Raw genomic sequence first — 23690 nt, 5'->3', positions numbered from 1 at the left:
CCCCCCGATGGTTAAGTCCACTCCAAGGTGACTGTGGGGTTGCGGCGCTCATCTCGCTTTCAGGCCGAGCGAGCCAGCGTTTGTCCACAGACAGCTTTCCCGGTCATGTGGCCAGCATGACTCAACCGATTGTGGCGCAAAAGAACACCGTGACGGAAGCCAGAGCGCACGGAAAAACTGGTGTGCTTTCGAACTGAAGCAGATGCTACAACACTTAATTTTGCAGGAATGACTCAGGAATGTGATAACATCACACACACACACACACACACACACACAAAGCATCTCAATTAGGGGTGGAATGAATGGCTTCAAAAGGGACTTCCAGAGTATTTTGGGGTGGGATTCAATCACACAATTTCAAGCTCACTGTTATAGAAAATTATAAGGGGGTTGCAGGACACCATTACTAATGAACAGAGAGGGGTGACCGAACCTGACAGCTGCAGTTACCCAGAATCCCTCGCAACACCACCTTCTTCGCCTCTGCTCCACTCCAGAGACCCGCACCCCTCCTGCTTGGACTCAACCCTGACTTAAGGAAGGCTTAAAGGTAAAGGTAAAGGGACCCCTGACCATTAGGTCCAGTCGTGACCGACTCTGGGGTTGCGCGCTCATCTCGCATTATTGGCCGAGGGAGCCGGCGTATAGCTTCCGGTCATGTGGCCAGCATGACAAAGCTGCTTCTGGCAAACCAGAGCAGCACATGGAAACACCGTTTACCTTCCCGCTGTAGCGGTTCCTATTTATCTACAGTACTTGCATTTTGACGTGCTTTCGAACTGCTAGGTTGGCAGGAGCTGGAACCAAGCAACGGGAGCTCACCCCGTCACAGGGATTCGAACCACCGACCTTCTGATCAGCAAGCCCTAGGCTCAGTGATTTAACCACAGCGCCACCTGGGTCCATGGAAGGCTTAAGGATCAGCATATGCACACATTTCCACATGACTAGCAACTTGGGAGCCATAATTCCCTGTCAATGGTATCTCATTCACAATGGAAGACTCCTCTGAACAAAAGACAGTGATCAACTCTTATGAAAATGTTAATTTCTCTTTGTGTTTAGGAATTCACACCTGGGAGGGGTGATAGGAGGACTAGGAGAGGTGTCAAAAGTGCTCAGATTTCTACCTTGAACCCTCCTTTTTTGTGAGGTATTGATTACATAGCTGTGATGTAGGAATGATGTATTGGGGGCGTTTCTTGGTGATGGGAAAACTGATAAAAGTGGAGGTTCTCTTTTGTTCTGGGTTCCTTCCTTGTTCTCCTGCGTGAGGGGAAGGACCCTGTTGCAACAGCAAATAAAGGCTTTGCTTCTCAAACTTCTCTGGTTGGCCTCTGTTATATATTCTCCGACCGATGGAGAACCCAATAAGGCTCTTGTGTACCCCATAAGGGAATAAGAGCAGATTTTGCTTAGAACACTCACAAAGCTAGGGGGTGAGATGAGGGAACTTTAAACAACCCAGCCCAAATTAAAATCTCAGTGATTTCAGGCAGTGCTGGATTTACATATAAGCTAAACAAGCTATAGCTTAGGGCCCCACTCTCCTGGGCCCCCCCCAAAAAAAATTAAAGGAAGAAAACTGGGTGCTTTAGCTGAGATTCCTGCATTGCAGGGGGTTGGACTAGATGACCCTTGAAAACATTTTGATCAGCTTCTTCGGTAGTTTCAATTCAGATGGTGAAATATTGGATAATATAAAAATATTGTATTTTTTAAAAAACACAAGGACTTAAAAATATGCAGAGCGAGCAAGAGGGGACACTTTGGAAGTATGTAAGATCATGCATGAAGAAAGGGGGGGGGGAGAGAAGCGTTTCTCCCTCATTCTCATAGCATTAGAATTGAGGGCTGAATGAAGCTTTCGGTATTACGCACTTTGACTTGGGGGTGTGGCGGGAGGGGGAAAGCACGTATTGGGCTGAAAAGAGCCTCTCTGCAAATGTGCAGAAATCTGCGGCCTCCCCCCCCCCCCCCTTTGACAAAGCTTCGGAAAACAAAACTAGCAGCCAGCAGGAGCAGCTCTCTCTTCACAAACACACACACACAGAGATACGCTTTTGTGAAGTTGAGGGTTCCCAGCGCAAGACTCGCCTCCGGGAGCCCCCGACCAGACTTGGCGCGGGAGAAAGAGAGGCGAGAGACGCGAGACGTGCCAAAGTGAGGCGCCCGCCCGGGCTGCTGCTGCTGCGGAGCCTCCTTTGGTACGTGCAGACTCGGCCTTCCGCTTCCTGAGGCCTCGGTCGCTCCTGCGGCTCGTACGTGATGCGGGGCAGCCGCTCCGCTGCGCATGAATTATGGACGGGCTCCGTGCGTCCCCGCACACGAGGCGCGGAGATTTTCCACATGTACAGCTAGTAATTCACATGTACTGTTAACTTTACCCACCACCCAGTTTGATGAGCATCCCCTCAATTCCTTCATTCAAATCATTTATAAAGATGTTAATTGATGGGGTGAAGGAATGCTAATCAAATCTGCAGATGACACCAAACTGGGATGGATAGCCAATGCTGCAGAAGGCAGAGTCGGGATTCAAGATGCAGATTGGAGAGCAGTACATGTGAAAAGGATCTAGCGGTCTTGGTGGACCACAAGCTTAACGGGAGTCAGCAGTGTGATGTAGTAGTAGTAGTAGTAGTAGTAGTAGTAGTAGCAGCAGCAGCAGCAGCAGCAGCAGCAAGGGGGGGGGAGCTACCGGTACTTCTATTCCAGGTAGCATCAACAGAAGTATAGTCAGACCACACTTGGAATACTCTGCCCACCGCCAGAGCAGGGAAACAGGGTCCTCCTGCCCCCAACTCTAAGGTACTTCTGAATAAGAGATTGCTCTGCACAGTCACTCCTGTTTCTTCTTCTTCTTCTTCTTCTTCTTCTTCTTCTTCTTCTTCTTCTTCTTCTTCTTCTTCTTCTTCTTCTTCTTCTTCCTCTTCCTCTTCCTCTTCCTCTTCCTCTTCCTCTTCCTCTCTCTCTTTCTCTCTCTCACACACACACACAATGCATACATCGTGCCTGCTGCTGCTGGAGAAATGAAGAACATGCCTACCAGGCTCTGTGTGGTGCATGCTCCAGGGTTGCCAACTGATCAGGCAAAAGCCCCTGGCCTGCTGCTCCTCTGCCTATGAGGTTAAAGGTGAATGAGCCCTGGACGGTTAAGTCCAGTCAAAGGCAACTAGGGGGATGCGGAGCTCATCGCTTTCAGGCCGAGGGAGCCGGCGTTTGTCCACGGACAGTTTTCTGGGTCATGTGGGCAGCAGGACTAAACCGCTTCTGGCGCAACGGGACACCGTGCGGAAACCAGAGCGCATGGAAATGCCGTTTACCTTCCTGCCTCAGTGGTACCTGTTTATCTACTCACACTGGTGTGCTTTCAAACTGCTAGGTTGGCAGGAGCTGGGACAGAGCAACAGGAGCTCACCCATTGCACAGATTAGAACCACCAACCTTCCAATTGGCAAGCCAGGAGCCTACTGCTATCTGCCTTGCCCTACCGTAGCTTCTGTCTTTGGAGGGGAGGTATCAGCAGCCGGGGGGGACGGGGACAACCTAGCTTTTGCAGAAGTACTAAAGCACTTTAGGGGGGAAACCTAAGAAGGTAAAATATCAATATAAAAACAACAGCTGAGTAAGGACTAAACATTCCAGTTGCCACAGACTTCTGAGTGTCTGTTGGGGTGGGGGAGTGGAAACCCAAGGAATGAAGCACCCTGCACACTCCAACATTTTGTTGCAGGTCTCGGGTGTTTAATAATGCTGCTTTAGGCTGCAGGGATGCCAGGATTCTATGCTGTGTGAGATTTATGCTGGGCAACACAGCTTAGCATTCAGGAAGTACCGTGCTGCTACTGTTGGCAAAACCTCTGTGTTTTCATGGATGGAACAAGGAGATGTGCCCAAGGAGATGCTGCAGAGCTCAGGCTGCTGAAACAGCGGTGGGAGATGACCCAGCGAGTTCTTGGATGTGTCTCCATAAAACAGATTAATGGGTGAGAGTCTCTGATTGGCTGCTCGGTTATATCAGGCTCTCTTATATACGGAAATCAGGCGAAATAATGTCTAGTTTCAGTCTGGGGGGAAAGGTCCCTACTGCCGTAAGAGGTGATATAGGTTACCACATGGTTTGCTAAGCTTCTGGGTCACTGACAACTCCTTGATATGTGCATTTCTGAAGATACCTTTTGGGGTGTGTTTGTTCCTGAGCTGTGGAAGCCACAATGCACAACAGCACCTCGGAGCTTCCCCGCCCCCCGCCCATGATGCAAATGATGACTAGGATTGCCAGATTATGAATATGTCCTTGTCCTTGTCAATGTCCCTTCAATAGCGGTTTGCTCTAGCAATTGGCAGTGGGTCCCGCTTGGCGGTTTCCCCCCATGCTAAGCATCGCTTGCTGAGGTCTGCGGATCAAATCGGGAACAGAAATGACTTTGAGGTGTGCGGTTTTTCCTAGCCAGTTGGCCACCCTTCATGATGCTGATGTCGATTTGAGCACTTGGGTACCTGAGATTTTTTTTTTTAAAGAATGCCACGTTGCTGCATGTGGCAGATGCTTTGAAAACAAAAACTAAGCCTGCAGTCCTATGCTCCATGCACAAGATTACGTTGCTCTCATAGAAAGGTGTATTACGGCTCACATGTGCAGTGGACAATGTTCTCGTGTATACAAGTAACATCATAGAATTGTAGAGTTGGAAGGGACCACAAGAGTCATCTAGTCCAACCCCCTACAATGCAGGATTCCTTTGCTGAATGTGGGGCTTGAAGCCTCAACCCTGAGATTTAAGAGTCTATCCAAGTGAGTTATCCTAACTATCTCAGTATCATTAAGCTTATATGTATGTGTGTTTTTCCAGATAATGTGCAAAGCAGCTCACAAGAGCAGTAAACTATATATAGGTACAACAGAAACATAGTCACAAATATACAATACTGTATCTTATAATACGCATAATCTATCTAAACTTCAAATCTTAGTGACGCTGCAAACTTAGATGAACCTTGTAAAAACTGCTTGTCTCCAAGGAAGACACTAGGGGTCCCCAGTAGACAAATCTTGCGATTCTCATAAGAACTACAATTCCCAAGGCTCTCTGGAGAAAAGGGGAACAATTGGTGGTGATGTTGTAAAGCGTAGCTAAGGCTAATGATTTATGGCTCTACTTTAGCTTCTCCTTCCATAGGAGTGAAAGAACTAAGAAGAACTAAGCAGTGATAAATGTAAAGTCTTTTCTCTCTCGCCGCTGTTGACACTGTTCTAAACAACTAGCAGTACTTCTCTGTATGCCATTGTAGCCACAGGAATAAGTCTGCCACCATTTTCCCTGGCAGGGCTCTGGTGCCTTTAAAATCTAAATGAAATTCTGTGGGTGCAGCTTCAACAGACACAGCTTCCCCCTTGTGGGAAGGGATGGAGGGAGTTCACCAACAGCTATCTGTCAAGCCAGGATTGCTGTTGTATGCTCAAACCGTCTTGTCCCAGTGAGCAACCTGGCTGCTGAATTCTGCATTAGCTGAAGCTTCGTTGTTGTTGTTGTTGTTGTTGTTGTTGTTGTTGTTGTTGTTGTTGTTGTTGTTATTATTATTATTATTATTATTATTATTTTATTTATACCCAGCTATCTGGCTGGGTTCCCCCAGCCACTCTGGGCAGCTTACAACACACATAAAACCACAGAAAAACAACCACTAAAAACTTCCTCATACAGGGCTGCCTTCAGATGTCTTCTAAAGGTCATGTAGTTGCAGGGCCGGCTCTAAGGCAAGGCTGGGTGGTGCAATGCACCAGGGCGCCGGGCCACCCGGGGGGGGCGCGTTGCTGCGCCTGCGGCAGTCGCACTGCGCCCGCCAGCCAGCCGTGCTGGAAAACGGGGCGGGGCGCCGGAGGGATCTTCGCACCACAGCGCCAGGGCACCAGATACGCTTAGGACGGCCCTGTGTACTTGTTTATCTCTTTGACATCGGGTGGGAGGGCATTCCACAGGGATGGTCTCCGAACCATTTTCAGAGGCAGTGTCAAATATAAGAAATTAGAGTATTTTAATATTTCTGTTGGAAGCCGCCCAGAGTGGCTGGGGAAACCCAGCCAGATGGGCGGGGTATAAATATATTATTATTATTATTATTATTATTATTATTATTATTATTATTATGTGCTGCAGTAGTCTAATCTAGAGATACAATTTACCACTTGTGTTTCTCTAACTTGCCCTGGGATCGTGGGGCGAAGGCAGGGGCGTCTTACCCATAGAGGCTAGTGGCGTGGGGCGCCAGGGCGCCAAGTTCTGGAGGGTGCCAGGGAAGAGGTGGAGGCTGGGCGTGGTACCTCCCGGCATCAGCTCGCCGCCCTCGCCTACCTCCGCCATGCCACGCCCGGAACCTCCATTTGCTGTGGCCATGTTGGGACAAAGCAGCCAGCTGAGCTGGGAGACGCCGTGTCCAGCCTCTGCCTCTTCCCCGCCGGAGGAGCCGCCCTCCAGCCGCTGCTCGCCTCCTCCAGCCCCGCCAGCAGCACTGTCCTCCCTAAAAAACTGCGGGAAACCGGGGGGGGGGGGCGCTGGAGGGAGCTTTGCACCACGGTGCCGGATATGCTTAAGACAGCCCTGGGTGAAGGGTAGCTAAAAAAATCTAAATAATGATGATGATGACGATGATGCTAATGTTAATGCATTTCTGTCATCGCTCCCCTGCTCTATACCCTCTATACATATGACTGCACAGCTATCCACTCCAGCAACAAAATCATCAAGTTTGCTGATGACACCACTGTGGTGGGGCTCATTTCTGGGGCAGGGGGGGGGGGATGAGTCCGCCTATCGGGATGAGGTGGAGCGTCTCTATGTTTGGTGTGGAGATAATAATCTGGTCTTTAGTACCGCCAAGACCAAGGAACTGGTGGTGGACTACAGGAAGAAAAAGGCGGACATTCAGCCCCTGTATATTGGCAGGGACCGGATGGAGAGGGTGGCTGTATTTAAGTTCTTGGGTGTTACCATCGAGCAGAGTATGACCTGGAGCGCGAATACCACTGCTCCGGTAAAGAAGGCCCAGCAGAGAATATATTTCCTCAGACTTTTAAAAAAGAACAAGCTGAGTCAGAGGCCGCTGGTGTCCTTCTACCGAGGCTCCATAGAGAGCATTCTTACATACATACTGTATCTGTGCTTGGTTTTCCAGCTGCACAGTCATGGATAGGAAAGTGCTCCAGAGGGTCATAACCACAGCCCGAAAGATTATCAGTCATTCTCTCCCATCTCTGGAAGAACTATACAATTCCCATTGCTTTAAAAAAGCAAATAATATTTTACAGGATTCATCTCATCCTGGATTTAGTCTTTTTGCATCGTTGCCTTCGGGCAAGAGATACAGAACAATTAAATCAAGAACGAATAGATTAAAAAACAGTTTCTATCCAAGAGCTATAACCATCTTAAATGCTGTAACTAAATAACATGATCTTGGGGAGTTGTGATGGGTGTGTATGTATGTGTGTGTTTGGCTGTAATTGTGCTTTTTGTTTTGTTTTTATGGGATGACATTCAATTTCGTTGTACTATGTACAATGACAATAAAGTATCTAACATCTATCTATCTATCTATCTAATAATAATAATAATAATAATAATAATAATAATAATAATGGCATAGGATGATTCTTCATCCCTCCACGCACAAAAAGTAGCAACCAGATCTGAGGTAGAAGCTTATATTTTAAATGCCTACTGGAACGAAGGCCTTACACCTAACTCAATAGATGTGTTTCAAACAGTTACTCCTTTTAGAATTACAGAATACAATGCAAAATACTTATTTTTTAATTAAAAGTACACAAATAAGTGGCTTTCTAAAGAACCAGTTGCCTGCTTCAGTGAGAGGCTTCTCCTTGGAAAATCCTTGGCTTTTATGTGTTAATTTTACGTTAATCTTTTCCGAGCCATCTTGCCATGGCCTGCGTCTTGTAACAGGGTGCGCGCCTCCGAATGATTTTAATATTCTCCATTTGGTGGTTTGCAAATCTTGCTCCTAATCTCCTGACTCGTTAAAAACAAATCCTTGTATCTTAAATTAAGCCTCTCCATTAGGATTATGCATTCAGTTCTCGATGCTACATCCCCCAAAAGTATCACTTTCACATAATCCTCAATTGTGCATCTCAGATTCGCAGGGCGATCTTAGGGGACAGTGATTGCTCTGAGACCTCATTTAGACTCTGAAGGATTGTCCAAAGGGGAACACTTGGCTGTGGAAGGAGCACAGGAAAAGGGCAGATCCACTGTTTGCTTGGATCCACTTCACACATTACTGCAAAAACACCCATCTCTCTGTTTTTCTACCCATATAGGATATTTTTCTACCCACTTAAGCCTAGCCAAGGAACTGATGTTTGAAATAAGCCTATGTTTCCAAACATGACAATGCTATTAAAATGCTGGAGCCTCACCCTGCACAGGAAATAGCCCTTTATTGCTGTTGTTGTGTATTGATTCAAAGGATTTTATATCTGTATTACTATTGTCTGTATTTGCATTAGGGTAAAGTAACTGCCTTTTGGTTCCAGAAGGTACAGCTACTACTATTGGTTCATTTAAGCAGCTGTATTTGGATCCTCTGTCTTATTGGTTTCCTTCAAAAGGCAGCACTGTGATTGCCTGATATTGTCCCCTCCAAAATGTATCCCTTTCTAGCTAGTCCCCCGTCCCTATAAATGTAGCTTTCCTCCCCTGAGAGTCCAGTCTTGTTTGCTTTAATAAAGAAGTGTTACTAGAGAACTGTCTCCAGCATATTATGTCAAGAGAGCTGAAATCACGAAGCCCAAGTCACAACAGCTGTGTTACGTGTGAAACAGTCCTTTACTCTGCATCAGGGACTACGGATTTCTGACAGATTGGCCTGTTCTCCAGAGTACCCTGAGGTAACTTTATCAATCACAGAATCATAGAATTGTAGAGTTGGAAGGGATCCCAAGGGTCATCTAGTCCAACCCCTTGCAACGCAGGAATCCCAGCTAAAGCATCCGCGGCAAATGGCCATCCAACATCTGCTTAAAAACCTCTGAAGAAAGTCTACATCCTCTCGATTGAGAATGTTTCACTGTCAAACAGCTCCTACTGTCAGAAAGTCCCCCCCCCCCATGTTTCAGCAGAATCTCCTTTCTTGTATCTTGAAGTCATCGAGTCCTAACCCCCAGGGCAGGAGAAAACAAGCTGGCTCCATTTCCCATTAACTCAGTTTCATCATTACCAGGCTAAACATACCAGCTCCTTCAACTGTTTCTCATAAGGCTTGGTTTCCAGACCCTCAATCACCTTGGCTGCCCTCCTCTGCACACGTTCCAGCTTCTCAATATCCTTCTTAAATTGTGGTGCCCAGTATTGGACGCAGGGGTGGTCAGACCAAGGCAGATGTCTATATCTACATGGTATTTCCATGACCTTAGCTCATGTTATCAGTTGCTAATGATCAGCAGTGGGAGACAGCGACTGTCTCCATGTTATGCTCCCAGAGGCATCTCCTTGGCCACAATGGCAAACAGTATACCAAACTAGATATCCATTATCTTTCTGATCCAGCAGGGACCTCCTGACATTAATAAGACCAGCCTTCACTCTCCACAGTTTAGTCCAAAATAAAGATGTCAATGAAAAATTGGCTGTCTCTTGGGTTATTTTTATTTTGGAATGTGAATTCCAGGGGATCTCTTACTAGTTGGGCTGCCTTTTATGGCACAGAATAATATTTTGTGACGAAAGAACATCATATTGACTTTAAAGAACGTAAGAACAGTAAATGCATACTTTATGAAACACCCGTTGATCCATGTAAATTACTGTTGGAAACACATAGGGCTACTCAATTCGTCTGTATACTATATCCTACAATTTTTCAACTTTAATTACATACATATAAAAAAATGCTAACTGCTCCTGTGGGTCCTCTGCTGTGATGCCAAAATAAGAGGAGGCGGCTAACAATTTTAGCTATGTTGCAAATCTTCCATTGGCTAATTGAACCTCATTTATAACCCGTCATTGCAGACCTCAATGCCTTCGCAACAACTGAACTCAACATGTCTGGTCACCTGCAGTTTGGCATCACATGCTTCTTTTGGCCCACAACCAACATTTGTCCAGATTAGTTTCCCATCTAAAATGAGTCAGAAAACGAAAAGATGTAGTGAGCCACTTTAGTTCTATTAACTATCCAGAGTATAACACAGTCCAGTTTCTTTGTCCTCAACACAGATCAGGCGTCAACCAAGAGAACAGGGAATCCAGTTCAGGGTCAGCTGTGCAAAACCAGTCTGAGCCTTCAATTCCAAAACACCCGTCTTCCGTTTTTGTGCAGTCCCGGCATAGCAAATCATCTGCTCCAAAAGAGAGATTTTCATGATTAAACACATTACAAACTACTGCTCAAACTCACACTCTGCAATAATTTTCTCACAGCACAACGTTTTACTGTTTGGGCTATTTGGTGACAAATTTGAAGAACCACCAGCCTACTGATAGCTCAGTTGGTTCGAACATGGTGCTGATAACATCAAGGTCACAGGTTCGATACCAAAACGGGACAGCTACGTAGTCCTGCATTGCAGGGGATTCAACTAGATGTTCCTCAGGGTCCCTCCCAATTCTACAATTCCACGATGCAATCCTTTATTATGACTGCTTCCTCTGCCCCACATTTATGATTGAGTTCTGTAGCTTCACAGTGATACGTATGCTTTTTCATTCCCCCTATTTCCAGTGTTTCAGAATAAATGTTTTTAAGCATCCAGAACAGCACCATCAGGCTTCAGGAATCACCCAAAGTACAGGAGGGGGGGGGGTCACATAATCATGCGACGAGAGGGATAAATACAAGAGAAGTATGGGGAGAGCTAAACTGTGGTGGGGTTCCAGCCCCACAAGGAACACACATGTTGGGTGGGGAGTGGAGGAAGAGGGGCAAGGGAAGTATTGTGGAGGAGCATGTGGCTGGCTGGAAGAAGCATTGAGCGGGAGTGCTCTACACTGCAGCATTTCCTTAAAGACCCCACATGTTTGATAAGATCATCTTCACTCCTCCTTATGTAGCCTGGTGTCTCCATCTCTGATCTCCTGAAATCCACCACTGCAATATTCCAGACATCCAGAATCCTGGACAGTGGAGGCTGGAGAGGCAGCCGGGCTTTTTTAACCCTCATAAATACAGTAAGAAGATATCTGGATTTTCTTTTGATGTTAGGACATATCGAAATTCCCCCCCTCCTTTAAAAAGAAAGAAAGAAAAAGAACTGCTCTTATCTATTTTTTGACATGTAGATCCATTGCCAGCCAAATCCAACTGCCGCTGAAACTTGCTTTCTGCATGTTACACTCGAGTGGAAACCCTTCTCCGATCCCTAGTCAATGGACCTTACCTCCAGATGTGAGGAGGAGAAAGGAAGAGATTGCAAGGAGCAGGATCTGATTCTTCAGGGCCATCTTGGACTCAAGAGGGTTCTGCGGTCGCAGCCCAGCTCAAGTCACACTGGCTTTCAGCAAACTGGAGAAGAGGCTTCCTTTTATCCCCATGAAGATACATCTCAAAAAGAGACCAAGAGAACATCCTGTCCCCTGAAGAGGATCAAAGAGAATGCAGTGCGGTCCAATCAGCCCACTTCTGGATAAAATAAGAAGCTGTAATAGATACAACCCCACAATTATAAGTGCATTTACGTGTATATAATATACTATGAATCCTATTTTTAAATTAATTTGAATGAGTTATAGCATTTCATATTTGCTCCAGATCCTGATCCTACGGTACTAAAGTTTATAAATAATGCCCACACATAAGAACATTCTCCACTCCAATGCTATCTTGCAACTGAATGAAATTTTGAATTATGGTGCTGGAGGAGACTCTTGAGAGTCCCATGGACTGCTAGAAGATCAAACCTATCCATTCTTAAGGAAATCAGCCCTGAGTGCTCCCTGGAAGGACAGATCGTGAAGCTGAGGCTCCAATACTTTGGCCACCTCATGAGAAGAGAAGAATCCTTGGAAAAGACCCTGATGTTGGGAAAGATTGAGGGCACTAGGAGAAGGGGACGACAGAGGACAAGATGGTTGGACAGTGTTCTCGAAGCTACGAACATGAGTTTGACCAAACTGCGGGAGGCAGTGCAAGACAGGAGTGCCTGGCGTGCTCTGGTCCATGGGGTCACGAAGAGTCGGACACGACTAAACGACTAAACAACAACAACAACAACAACAACAACAAACTTTGCCAATACCCAAGCGTTCAGGGAGAGGGTGTAACCTCCTGATATCTGATCTACGTATCTATTGACCAGATATCACGTGAGAACTGTGGATTTGGTCACCTGGCTGACAATATGTGATACCACTGTTGAAACATCTGCACTGAGTGCCCACCTACTACCAAACAAGATCATGTATTAGAATAATAGAAAGCCTATGTCTATTAAAGGAGCTTCATTCTTAGACAAGGGTCATCTGCTCCAACCTCCTGCAATGCAGGGACCTTTTTTTTTTTTTGCCCAGCCTGGGGCTTAATATTAATTAACAAAGCCCTGAACAACTGAGGTCCAAGGTTCCTTAGCGACCTGAACCCTTGTATCCCAGCTTGATCACTGAGACTATCTACAGGAGCATCGCTGGTCATTCCGTGAGTTTGCAAGTTACATTTGGAAGCAAGAAGAAACCTAGCCCTTGTTAGGTTTTTCCTTTAAGACTGATGTGGTCAATGGTGCTACACAGAGATGTGTGTTTGTAACCTTGTTCTGAATGATAGCACACCTGTGAGCTTTTGCTAATTTGAATAATTGAAGGTAGAGTTTGCTTACTGTAATGTGATTGGGTAATTGACTATTTTGAATTCTGTACTTAAGCTACCCAAATGGTTCATGGGTGTGGTGGTTGTGGTGAATGTGTTGTGAAATGAGAGGAATGGAGTAGAGGAGTGTGGTGTATATAGTTGTAAATAAAAGCAAGCAAAGATACTGAAGACGACTTTGTTATTTCGTCGACCCTGCCGCTGTTGCCACTCAGTTGGTGCGTATTTTGCCCAACATCCGGTTATGGGCCCAGGAACTGCGCATGGGTGTTTGAACTGCTTGCTAAGAGGTCTGTGAAGCTGAGCTATCTGCCGGTTGAAAAGGAGCTGGAAGTATATCCAGGATGGATGACGGCGAAAAGATGGCGCTTACCTTTCCTCAACTAACTGATGGTAATTATAGTCTTTGGTCCTTTAGAATGAGAGGATTACTCGAATGTAAGGACCTGTTTGACTACGCCACAGATGACCCTCCTCAGATAATCACCCCTGAATGGATACGGGGGGGATAACAAAGCCAAAGCTTTTATAAACTTAGCAGTGTCCGACCAGCAAGTTGTGTATATCAGAGATAAAACGTCGGCTAAAGAAATGTGGGAGAGTTTGGCTACGGTCCATTTGAGAAAAGAGTCCGCATCAGCCTTGGCTTTTTACCGCCAGCTTTATCAGGCAAAGCTGCAACCTGGCGGTGACTTGGCAGCTCACCTGAGACATTTACAAGAAATCAGGTTGGCGCTTTTGAGAAGAGACATTGTGGTTCCTGTTAGTCAATTTTGTTTTATAATACTCTGCTCATTAAACAAAGAGTATGATGCAGTCGCAAGCCAGCTCGCTTTGGTCCCTCCTGACCAGCTGAGTATTGAAGGCGTGACTGCAAAACTGATGGCAGAGCTGGACAGGCGAGATGCCTCAGTTATGCCGGTTCCCAAAGAGCAGAATGTGCATTCAAATGACAATAGGGATGTTGTAGCTTTAAGAGCCAACAAGAAATGCTTTGCCTGTGGCCTTTTGGGACATTTTGCTTCGGAATGCAGAGCAAAGAGTAAAAAGGCTTCCTCTAGGTCGCAAAAGGGACGCACAGCCACTCAGGCGTGGAAGCCTTCACAGCGACCGCAGCGAGGTAGTCGACCCGAGCCACAAGCATTCTTTGCAGAACCACAGCCTTGTGAGGTTAAAAGAGGTAATTGGGACTTTTTCATCATTGATAGTGGCGCATCGCAACATTTGTGCAGCAATCGCAGTCTCTTCATAAATTACACACCAGAGACTGGAAATGTGCATTTAGCGAATGGAATAGTTTTGCCCTCACTTGGGAAGGGTACTATAAAACTGCATAGTTTGAATATTACTATATCAGATGTTGTTTATTGCCCTGAACTGTGTGGGAATTTATTATCAGTTTATCAGTTTGCACGTCAAGGTGTTAGAGCTAAATTTACTGAAAAAATGTGCCGGTTTTATCGGGCCAATAAGCAGGTTCTCTATGCAAAACAGACTCATGGGCTTTACAGGCTCAAGTTTCACTCCTCTTCAGGAGGAAGTGATAGCTGTTGTGGTGTAGCCAATAGGAGCAGGCAGGGGTTGGCAAATTGCCAGCCACATAAAAACTGCTTACATGAAGCTCACCGCAAGCTTTGTCATAAAAACTTTGCAGATGTTTTGAAAACACGGGATATAGTGCATGGTCTAGAGATTAAACCGTGTAAATTTTACATGAACTGTCTGTCATGCTGCAAGCATAAAATTAAGGTGGCACGAAAGGGCAAAAGCACTATGAGAGAAGTAGCAGAGCCTTTTGAAAGGGTTCACTGTGATCTAGTAGGACCATTGCCAGAATCACTTGGAGGGTCCCGATTCTGGCTAACACTTGTGGACCAGAAAACCAGATATGTTTGGACATATGCAATCTCTAAGAAGTCTCAAGCACTAGAAATGTATAAAAAGTTTTGCAATTGGGTTAAGACTCATTTTGGTAAAAATATACAAAATCTGTACTCTGATCTTGGAGGTGAATTTATGTCACAGGATTTTGAAGAGTTCCTAAATGCGCAGGGGACAGTACACCAAGTGTCCTCACCCAGGAGGCCCTGGCAGAATGGGATTGCTGAGGTTGTTAACAAAAACCTACAATCTGGGATAAAAACAATGCTCCATGACGCTCAACTTCCTGATAGCTTCTGGGCTGAATGTTTGAGCTGTTACACGCATACAAAGAATCGATCCTATCATTCTGCATTAACAGTAACACCTTATGAAATGCTTTTTGGAAAGCGTCCCAATCTAAAGTATTTGTGTGTTTGGGGTAGTGATGTTATGATGCACTACCCAGCTAAAGGGAAGCTGCAGGAAAGAGGTATCCCGGGTAAATTTATGGGATATCAACAAGGGAATTATCGCATTTATTTACCAGACACAAAAAAGTTTCACCTTACCCGTAGCATTATACCTTCAGTACACTGGAATGGTGTAGCTGAGTTTCAAGATAGTGATGGTCTTAAAGAAATATCCTCAGAGAGTACAGCTGGTGCTAAAGAACAGCCAGTTGATACCGATCCTGACAGTAATCAGTCAGAGATTGGAGAATGTGAGTTTAAAGAGGAACAAGAGGCAATGGACAACTCAGACCATACTTTAAGTCCAAAGCCCTCTACTAGCTGTATTTCTGAAGTTTTAGAAGGAAATTTAAAAGCTGACAGTGAAAGTTTACCAGAGCTTAGACGCTCCAGTAGAATAACTAGACCACCTCAGCGTTACATCAATGAACAACAGCTACAAAGGCAGAAACGACAGGAGCAGTTGTTTAAACGTAGAAATATTGCTACTGTTGATGAGGAAATAGAAGAAGTTGCAAACAATGTATATTGTAACCAAGTTAATTTTGAACCAAAAAGTTTTAAAGAGATACACACCATGCCAAAGTCACAAGCTCAACAATGGAAAAAAGCAATAGACTCTGAGCTTGCATCTCTAAATCAAAATAACACCTGGACTTTTGTGAAGCAAACACCTGATATGCGAGTCATAGATTCAAGATGGGTGTTCAAAGTAAAACTTAATGATAAAAATAAAGTAATGAGATATAAAGCTAGGTTAGTAGCAAGAGGTTATCAACAATTGGAAGGCATTGATTATGAGAATGTGTTTTCTCCGAGTGTGAAGTTTGAAAGTATAAAGTTGATGATGCTAGACGCTGTTAAAAATGGGTGTGAATTGTACCATTGTGACATTTCCACAGCTTATCTTAATGCTGATTTGCATGAAAACATATACATGAAAGTTCCGGATGGTGTAGATGCTGCACCTGGGGTAGTTTGTAAATTAAACAAATCTCTGTATGGCCTGCATCAAAGTGGCAGGAATTGGCATGAAACTTTAAAACAAACCTTGATTGAATTTGGATTTGTGCAGGGGAAAGCTGATAATTGCATTTTTACAAAACAATGTGGTAATTCTGTTGTCAAATTGGCCGTTTATGTTGATGATTTATTATTTTCATGTAAACATTTAAAGGAATACCAGTTGTTTCTTTCTCAACTTGGTAAACGTTTTGATGTAAAAGATTTGGGGAAAGTTAAGAATTACCTGTCCATGCAAATAGACAGGGAAGCAGATGGTTCTTTTGCTGTACATCAAACTGCAAAAATTAAAGATTTAATAGAAGTACTAAATTTGGAGAACGCAAAAGGAAAAGAAACCCCATTAACATGTGGATTTACTTTTACTGGAGAGGATACACTTTTTCATGACAAAACACTTTACCGGTCGATATTAGGAAAGCTGAACTTTATTCAGCGCGTGTCCAGACCAGACATATCTTTCAGTTTTAATTTTCTTTCCACATTTGTGGAGAATCCAACCAAGCAGTGTTTTCGAGCGTTAAAAAGAGTGGTGCTTTATCTTAAACACACACTGCATTACAGGTTACATTTTAAGGCGCATAATGACACAGGGTTCGATATTTTTTGTGACGCATCTCATGCATCTGAATATTTCAAATATAAAGGTGTGTCCGGTTTTGTTTACAGATACAATGAATGTCCATTTGAATGGAGAACACGCAGGCAGCATATAATTTGTATGTCAACCACAGAAAGTGAACTTTGTGCATGTTCTGAAGCCATCAGAGACATTGAATGGTTTTTGCAGTTGTTTGCAGACCTAAAAATAAAAGTAAAATTACCAATACCTGTGCACATTGATTCCCAAAGTGGAATAGCCATTTTGACATCAGAAGGCAATACCCAACGTACCAGAACGTTACGGTTACGCTTGGAGTTTGAAAAACAAATGATTGATGAAAAAATTATTACTTTTGAATACGTAGCTGGACTAGAGCAAATAGCAGATATTTTCACAAAAGCTTTGCCAACAGCTACACATCTTAAACATACACAGAAAATGCTAAATGTTACTGCTACGCATCATTGACCAGCAGGGGGTTGTTAGGTTTTTCCTTTAAGACTGATGTGGTCAATGGTGCTACACAGAGATGTGTGTTTGTAACCTTGTTCTGAATGATAGCACACCTGTGAGCTTTTGCTAATTTGAATAATTGAAGGTAGAGTTTGCTTACTGTAATGTGATTGGGTAATTGACTATTTTGAATTCTGTACTTAAGCTACCCAAATGGTTCATGGGTGTGGTGGTTGTGGTGAATGTGTTGTGAAATGAGAGGAATGGAGTAGAGGAGTGTGGTGTATATAGTTGTAAATAAAAGCAAGCAAAGATACTGAAGACGACTTTGTTATTTCGTCGACCCTGCCGCTGTTGCCACTCAGTTGGTGCGTATTTTGCCCAACAGCCCTTAGTGTCATCGGCCCAGTCATGTGGAATACTTTGCAAATGGTCACTTGCTGGTCCAGTGTGTTTTTGCAGTTAAACTAGGGCAAGTAGTTTGAGAGACAGAGAGATTTATACATCCCCAGATGACATGCTCTATGAAGAACTCTACTCCCAGATTTCCTTGTAGAAGTGCAGAGCTAAGAGGAAGAGAAAGGAGAAAATACCATAACAATTAGGGACAGTAGATGCCTTTGCAATACAGTTGTTACAGGGTGATTATTTTAAAAGAGGCCCCTGGAACATGTGTACTCTCTATCCATGGGGTCTCTTTCAAAGGACTTACCCTGTACTACCGCTGTTCTCCTCTACCCATGTGCCTCTAATGTCTTTCCCAAATCTGTTGTGGAGGTTTGGTAGGGGGACGCAGAGCACATTGGGTAGTAGCACAGGAAAAGGAGAAAAGTGTTGTTGCACAGATGCAAATCCTTGCACTAGTGGGATGATACTCTATGATTTACTGAATTGTGACCTCTTCACGTATTATGCCTGTTTTGCGTATCCATTGCTACACACTGAATTTTGTGCACCCGGCTGCATTGGATTAAAATAAATATTTGGATATGATAATTAAAAGACCCCTTTCATTTTTCTCGGAAAACTATTTTTCTCTGTTTGGGGGCACATGGTTCTTTTGCCAGCCAGGTTAAGTTCCTGTAAAAGGAATCACTTAAGAATTGCATGTCACCCCTGAGTGCAAAATCTTTTTGACCCCTCTTCCCCCCTGGTGTGAGGAGGAGGAAGGTGCAGATGACAAAGAGCAGGATCTGATTCTTCAGGGTTAGTTAAGAATCAGGAAGATTCTGTGGGTTAATGTAGGTCACTTTGGCCTTCAGCAGACTGAAAGAGATGCCTCCTTTTATCTCCACGATGACACGTCTCAAAAAGAGCTAAACAGGATATGATGTTCCCTTAAGAGGATCAAACACAAAGTAGGGTGGGCCAAGCAGTGGCGGAGAAAGCCATTTGGGCGTCTGGGGTGGCGTGCCAAGGATTGGGGTAAGCCGCCCATAGGGGCGTGCCTGCTGTAGGCCATGCCGGCTGGGGCTGATGGGAGCTGGAGTCCAACAACATCTGGAGGGCACCAAGTTGGCCATTCCTGCTTTAAGTGGAGTCATCAGGGACTGAGTCTGGGACTTCCTGTGTGGACAACCGGTGTTCTGCCACAGAGCTATCAACCCTCCCTCTCTGGAGCCCAAGCAGGACTGAACCCAAATATACCCAACAATATAGTAACAAAAAGATCGTCACTGGCAAGTCAAGCAATAGAATATATAGCTTTCATCAGATATTTGGAAATATATTTGTGGGGCCCTGAGTTTCCCAGGATACCAATAAGGAATTCATCAACCAGAATAAAGATCACAGCTGCGTGAGGTGGTGCAAAATTGAGAAGATCCAAAATTGAGAAGATCCATTTGGGGTCACCAAATTTTGGCCTCACACAGAGCGCCGTATTACCAAAGATTCCCGAAGTTCTCCCCTAGACAAGTAATGGTGAGATCACCCTGAAAGAGCACTTCTCAACCAGCAACCATTTCTGATCTTCTCCTTCTCTTTGCAGCAACAGGTGTGTACTGGAAATGTACACATGAACACACACACAACCCTCTATTGTGCATTCAGGATTATTTGTGCTTATGGTGGTATCTGGGCATTTATATGCAACCCCGCTTTCGGTACACTTTGTGCTGCCTGCAAAGGTTTCGGGACAGACGTACCACTTTGTTTCCAATCTGTGCATGCCGGTGACTTCCTGCAAAAACCCTTTTAACTTCCATAACAAACTTGTTCTGGGTTTTTATTGTTTTCTTGTCCTGCTTCTGCTGTGCTATAGTTCTGGGTGCCCCTCCATGCAGCAATAGTGCAAGAACTTTAGGGAAGCATCGCAGAACAACTCACAAAGCAGAATGATGTTGTTGTTTGTTTAGTCATTTAGTTGTGTCCGACTCTTCGTGACCCCATGGACCATAACACGCCAGGCACTTCTGTCCTCCACTGCCTCCCACAGTTTGGTCAAACTCAAGTTCGTAGCTTCGAGAACACTGTCCAACCATCTCGTCCTCTGTCGTCCCTTTCTCCTAGTGCCCTCAATCTTTCCCAACATCAGGGTCTTTTCCAGGGAGTCTTCTCTTCTCTTGAGGTAGCCAAAGTATTGGAGCCTCAGCTTCAGGATCTGTCCTTCCAGTGAGCACTCAGGGCTGATTTCCTTAAGAATGGATAGATTTGATCTTCTTGCCGTCTATGAGACTCTCAAGAGTCTCCTCCAGCACCATAATTCAAAAGCATCAATTCTTCGCCAAATGATTTGTCTGTATAAATCCATAAAGAAGGCTGATTGCCGAAGAATTGATGCTTTTGAAAAGGCCCTGGCTCTAGTTGAGGCTAATCTGACTTCCTTAGGGCCCGGGACCTCTAGGGTGTTGCTATTTATGGACCTTAATAATTGAGGAATTATTGTATTTTAATATTTTGCTGGAATCTGCCCAGAGTGGATGGGGAAACCCAGCCAGATGAGGAGGGTATAAATAAATAATTATAATTACAATTGTTGTTGTTGTTGTTGCAGTTTGCATACGGTCTTATGCATGCACACAACTGGCACGCTGCAAATATGGAAGGTATGAGGCCTGCACATGATGCTTATGCATGCTTCCATTTGCATACTCAGGCGCTGTGTGCATATAGGGGACCTTAAAAGCATGGAGGTCAGATGCAGGGCCAGCATGGATCCTCCCAACTTCCCCAACTACCCTCTCGCATGCTCATGGGTGGGTTCGGTGCCCGACATCTGCACAGGGCAAATGCAGTACCCCATCAGGGGCACAAGAGGGCAGACTTTGACAGCTTTGGTGCTAGCAATGCCCTCCGCAGGATCCTCACATTCCACAGCCGGAGGAGTTCTGTGCCTTTAACAAGCTTGCAGAGGCAGAAAATCAACAGGTGAAGCTTTCCCCAATCTTGCCTCTCCTTGTTGGGAAGTGCGGGCAGGCGGGGGAAATCCGCTGTTTCTTGTGCAGCTGTAAAGGCACAGGGTTTATGGGAAAGGCAGAAATGCCGCTTCCCACAACTGGATGATAGAATAACAAAGTGTCAGGAATCAGCTAAATCCCGAGCAGACAATCAAGATTTACCTGCATTCCTAAGAATAGCAAGTCCTAACAATGCCAATAATCATGGTTCAAATCACATTTATTTATATACGGACCTTTACTGCAAGTACTCCACCCACGACGGGTCCACAGCAGATGCAATATAACAACTCAGTTCATTACGAAATTAAGCAAGTCATCAATAAATTAAAAACTTGGCATCTTTGCATCGTTGCTACACATCGCCTTATAATCCTCACATTGACACTGTTCCGTAAGTCACTCTTATATTATCCCCATATTACGGATGGGGAGACTGAGGCTCAGGGAACAATGTCTCACCTAAGGCCAGCTGGTGAGTTCATTGCAGAAGTGAGATTCGAACAAAAGACCCTCCAGCTCATTCTCTTAGCCAGTTGGGCAGTTTTAGACTCCAGTCTTAATGGCCTGACCAGGGGGGGGGGAGGCTATTTAGGTGGTAATGTATATTACATTACTTTCTGTAAAATGTGGTAACTCAAATTTCTATATTGGGAGCTGCCTTGAGATCTGTGTATGGAGGGTGATATACAAATAAAATATTCAAATAAAATAAAATAAATCTGCGCAACTGGAAGCCCTGACAGTCAGTCTGCTGCGTGGGACCCCAGAGGTCTATGCAGTTCCTCTGCTCTTGGCCAATGCACAATATTGGCTCTTAAAGATCTTAGGCTGACAAGCAGGTAAACAATGCACCAACTCAAGGATGCTGCTTTCTCTTTCTTTCTTTCTTTCTTTCTTTCTTTCTTTCTTTCCTTTCTGTGCATTTCCCCACAAATAAATGCCATGCAACTTACCTTTGCATCCTGGTCCTGTCCAGCTAACCCTGGAGGCAGCGTTTAAAATCCAGCAGTTCCCTTTTTCCCTCCGCAGTCTTGGAAGTGGAGCATTAACTCAGCTCCTCGGCGCCACAAATCATCCAACTGCTTTCCCCCTTCCCCTTGCTCTTAAGAGAGTTGCTGCTGCCTCTAGCTTGTAAGGGGTGGAGTTTCTTGACAGATAGGCGATGCTCGTGTCAGAGCTGCATTTGCAAGCAGCCTTCTTCCTGGGATGACCATCTTCAAGTCAGGGGGGGGGTTAATTTATTTATCAACCTGATCTTGCTTTGCTGGAGCTATGTAGGTCACAGAGCAGCGATGTGGGGTTTTCCTGCTCACCCATTCACCCCCATTTCTTTTATCAGGGTAATTATCATTACCCAGAAGAAAATGAATCTGTTTAAAGAAAGATTAGTCCTAAAATGGTGTGCTTCTGTAATACTTTTCCATCTGTGTATGAGAAACCCTAGCTTTACAAGACAGTCTTATTCATGGCCTGAAACCACACTGTCGCTCGATCTGCTGTTCACCAGATCTCTAGATCTCAATATCCTGAATAATGTAATACATACAGTATATTATGGTCTGCATGTGCTTGTTACTAGCAGAGAGCCATAGCTCAGAGGAATACCACCTCCTTTGCATGCAGAAGGTCCCTGGTACAATCTCCAACATCTCAACAAATGGCTAGGAGAGACCCATGTCTGGGTTTGGGCAAAAGCACTCAATTTCAGCTCACTTTCTCACTTTCTCATTTCCCCCACCTTAGGTTCAGTTCTACACCTTTCCACATCCATTTGTGATTGTGTGTGGTTTTTCAAAAGCATCCTTTTGAAAATTTACCAGCATTTTAGTGCAAATGTCTCCCGAGTTTCAAGTCACATACTGTTTCGCAAAGTGTGAAGTAGGTAGATTTGCCTTTAAATTGTGACCTGAACTGAATCGCTCCAGGCTTCCCTGTCTGTCTAAAACCAGACAGTGTAGACAATTCTGAGATAGATGAACAATGGTCTGACAAAGGTGTAAGACAGCTTCCCGTGTTCCTACTGTTGCCTGTGTCCTTACAATTTCTGTATAACGGAGAAATTGTGGGAACCATTCTATTTCTCCAGGGGGAGGAGAAAATTGTCAACAGTTTCTTAAGGATGGGTCTCACAATTAGCAGCGGCAATGGCACACCTTCCTTCTCCTCCCCCCACCCAAGGCTACCCAGCATCAAGCAGCAGCAGCAACTGCGTTTACAGACTCACCACAATTTGGAGTCCTCTACAGTGCCCGAGACCTGGTGTTATTTTAGGATGTTCTGGGAGGTTTACGGCTGCAGCAAATAAATTGTGGAGAATATTCAGACAGAATTCTGTGAAGTAGTCTTCTTTTGGCAGACAGCGGGGGGATTGCTGAGAAAAGGAAATCTCTCAGAAATCCTCACCCCCCAAAGTCTTTTGAAAAATATTGGCTCAGCTCCATTGTGAGCCAATTGCTACATAAGATCAACAAACCAAAAGCCTGGTTCTTACAGTGCCCAGGCTGATGCCTGTGGGAAGCCTACAAGCAAGACATGAATATATTAGGCCTCAGTTGTTATTGTCATACTACTTCCAAGAGTTGGCCATACTGGCCAAATCATCCATAAATTTAATCATCTTTCAAAGTTGTTGATATGGACGGCCATCACTATCTCTTGTGGGAGCAAATTCCACAGTTTAATGATGCCCTTTGTGAATGAGTACTTAATTTTGTTCATTCTGAAGCTTCCAAAATTCAGCTTCATTGGATGGCCCTGAGTTCTTGTATTGTGAGTGGGGAAGAAAATCTTCTCCCTACCTATCCTGCTTCTCTACACCGTGCGTCTTTTTATCAGTGCTTTCAATGAACTAGTTCAGTTAAACAAAATTCACTAAACTAGTTCAAAAATCTCAGAATGACCAGAAGGTAGTTCCTATAATAGCTGAATACACTAAAGGTGAATAAAGTTCACTTTGGGGTAGAAGCTTGAACAATTGCTAGTTCATCTTTATGTCCATTCTCACATACCCAGCTAGCCAGCAGGAGGCCTGGACTCTTAGCCTTCAATTAA

General features: G+C 44.6%; 1 long non-coding RNA gene across 1 annotated transcript; it reads right to left on the bottom strand.

Moving 5' to 3' along the window:
- Positions 1-9653: 9653 nt before the first annotated feature.
- Positions 9654-22009, bottom strand: LOC148686379 (uncharacterized). The gene is made up of 3 exons (XR_015949157.1): positions 21593-22009; positions 11405-11663; positions 9654-10366 (listed from the first exon to the last, which is right to left on the bottom strand). It is a non-coding gene; the product is annotated as an uncharacterized LOC148686379 (long non-coding RNA).
- Positions 22010-23690: the final 1681 nt, after the last annotated feature.

Source organism: Zootoca vivipara, chromosome 3 (assembly GCF_965207765.1).
Source record: "Zootoca vivipara chromosome 3, rZooViv2.hap1.1, whole genome shotgun sequence".
Classification (NCBI taxonomy): Eukaryota; Metazoa; Chordata; class Lepidosauria; order Squamata; family Lacertidae; genus Zootoca; species Zootoca vivipara.
The sequence above is the reverse complement of the archived record's forward strand: the minus strand, read 5'-3'. Positions and strand labels throughout refer to the sequence as shown.